General features: G+C 36.6%; 1 long non-coding RNA gene across 1 annotated transcript; it reads right to left on the bottom strand.

Moving 5' to 3' along the window:
• Positions 1-1,753: 1,753 nt before the first annotated feature.
• LOC121773915 lies at positions 1,754-2,694 on the bottom strand. Its single transcript, XR_006044881.1, has 3 exons — positions 2,194-2,694; positions 2,044-2,119; positions 1,754-1,890 (listed from the first exon to the last, which is right to left on the bottom strand). It is a non-coding gene; the product is annotated as an uncharacterized LOC121773915 (long non-coding RNA).
• Positions 2,695-2,947: the final 253 nt, after the last annotated feature.

Raw genomic sequence — 2,947 nt, 5'->3', positions numbered from 1 at the left:
AGCAACAATAAGACCAGCCCCATGTCGAGTGCAATAATGCATCGGTAGAAGCCGAGGTCTCTAGTCCACCCATCAAGCCTCCACATTATATGGCTCTCCCGTCGTTTGTTCCCAAGCAACATGTCACGACCGCCCTTTTTAGGATTTTTAAATGCGGATGGTCACGACTAATGGGACTTTAAGAAAGGATAATTTTCTAGGGTTTCAATAAAGAGTTTGACAAAGATAATTAATATTCAAATAATAAGGGAAAATCAGAGTAAATGCTTAGGTTTTAAATCCAAAGTCAACAATTATAATAATTTATAATCCAAGAGTAAAAAGGGGTTCAATGACATAATGGAGAAAAACAGTCATAATCCAACGGAAGCATGCAAGAGTAAGAGTGACGCCATGTATGAAGACACGACGCTCCTCGGAGTTCAAAATAAATCCAACAATGATTAAGGTTCGACTCAACACCACCTAAGCTCGTCGCCGCTCAACTTGCACATAAGGAAAACATATGCAGGGCTGAGTACTATAAAATACTCAGTGGACTTATGTCAAAAACAGTTTATCAAAATATTTATATTTATCATGCCATTTCAAGTAACCATCGGGGTTTTAGCTTTAGAAAGGTCCGAGACACCAAAATTTTTCATCATTCAAAATCACGACTGTGCAGTCATTTTTCCATAGACGTTTACCATATCTGCTCATACATGACTTGGAATGTGGCCACAAACCAAGTCACTAGACCGACCAACCCGTACACTGGCACACGGTCTACCATAGATGTACACTAATCCAAGCAGGGTTTGCAGCCCTACAAGGATCCGGATTCGATTTATATAATAAATGGCAAAGCCATTTCAGATAGACACTTTAAAACCAAAATACGGCATGATAAACATATTCACATTTCTTTCTCATCAATAAAAATAGTTAGGACATTGTCCTTATTTAAAAGAAAGCCCACCTCGAGTGCTTAATCCGAAATTATATTCTTTCTCTTGCGATCACGATTCACTTGCGAGATATCACCTTTGAAATTAAAATAACCCATAGATCAACACAAGGAATCAATCAATAATTAAGATGCATGCAGGTAAGGCTTCGATTATTTTTATCGGTAGCTTGCAAATTTTCCTAATTAGAAGATTAGTTATTTCGATTAATTTTGGCCGCTTGCGCCCACGAACTCCTTCCTCGACTCTTTAAATAAAACATACCATTGCATTTAACTCCAATTCCCAATCAACACGTACATCTCATAATCCATTTTACACACATCACCAATTTATATTTTTTTCGTAACCAATTAGTAAAACAAAGGGATATTGGCATTTAATATCATGGAACTTTAAAAAAATTGGGTTTTTCCCTCGAACTTTGAAATTGACAAATAATATCACGAACTTTACCCCGAATTTGTTATTTCCCACCAATGAATACATTCCCACAAATAATATTATGACACATATTTTTTCGTAATTTCTCGACAACAATTGTGAGAGCTACAAGTTTTTCAATCTTTGAAGATAGTTTTTCTTGAAGCACACCCCCCAAAATTATTCTTCAATCTATTAAAATAACATAAATTTTTCATTTGTGGGAAAAAATTAACCCGGGGTAAAGTTCGTGATATTATTTGCCAATTTTAAAGTTCGTGGGAAAAACCTAACTTTTTGAAAGTTTCATGATATTAGATTCCAATATCCCTAAAATGAATTAGTAAAGGAAACACTTTATACTCCCAATCCATAATGCCGTCAGATCTCTCTTCTCGCGCCGTCGTCTTCACGAGCAGCCGCTCCGTCGCCGTTTCCAGATCGGGCAGCCGCCGCCACCAGAGTTGTCCGTCGGCTCGGCAGATCCGTTTCCACCCCGAAACAGTCCCAATTAACCCTGCAGGTAAGTTTTTAATTTGATTCCGTAAATTAAAGTTCAATTCTTTAATTCAGTTTGCTTCGATTCATTTGATTAGTAGATTGATTACAGATTGCGGTATACGGTGGTGTATGCAGTATGAAATCGAATTTGGGTAGAAGAGGTGTATACCTTCAACAACAGATAGTATACTGATAGGATTTTAGTGGCTTATGATTTCTCCTCTCTGAATTTGGATTCTCGGTTTCTGTCAAAAAGTTTTCTGTGTCAATGTGAATTCATCTTGTGAGAAGGAAGGTGATAGATTTTTTTTGGAATTACCTCTGTAGATGAGAAATCAAGATCAGCAAAGATTGAAAAGAGTGTGTGTCTTGAACAACAATGTCTCAACTTGTAGCTTCCTCTCTGTTCAACAAACATTCCATGAGTTTGATTTGGAAAGGGTAGAACTTGCGAGGTAGAACATGGATGCACAATTAACTTAGTGGAAACATAATTTAGGAGGGAGGAAGATGAACTCGTTTCACTGTTTCCTCCGCCACCTTGAGAGATTTGGGATTCAAAAGAAATTGAGTGTGTCTGCAGAGTGTGAGGCGGAGAGATTAGGGTAGAGAGATGACATAACCGTGTAATCAGTGAGAAATTGAGGTAACTGATTCTCAAAATAATTGAAATTAAAGGCAGATTGGTGGTTTATTTTTGGAGCAGATTGAAGAGTGGAGGAACGGTTAGGAGCGTGAGAGAGGGGTGTAAAAAGGAGTAATTGATTTCACAAATAAATTGTGTTTGACTAATTTTGAATTGAGACTTTATTTTGCAGATTATGGGGAGGAAAAATCATGGCAGAGGGAGAAGAAATCTGCACTGGGATCCTCTATTTTCTTAGAATTGTTTGGTGTTGGATTTAATTTTTTTGGGTTGTATTTTATTTAAATTGTGTAGCCCACAATTTATATTTCACAAGATTGAACTTGTATTATTTATTTAATTTATCGAGTCTAACACGAAATTGAGTCAAATAAATATTTCTCATGGAAAGAAATTATTTAAGTTTTCGATTTGTGATTTCACCATC

The sequence above is a fragment of the Salvia splendens genome, chromosome 17 (genome assembly GCF_004379255.2).
Source record: "Salvia splendens isolate huo1 chromosome 17, SspV2, whole genome shotgun sequence".
NCBI classification, from domain to species: Eukaryota; Viridiplantae; Streptophyta; class Magnoliopsida; order Lamiales; family Lamiaceae; genus Salvia; species Salvia splendens.
This window is presented reverse-complemented; position numbering and strand designations above follow the sequence as displayed.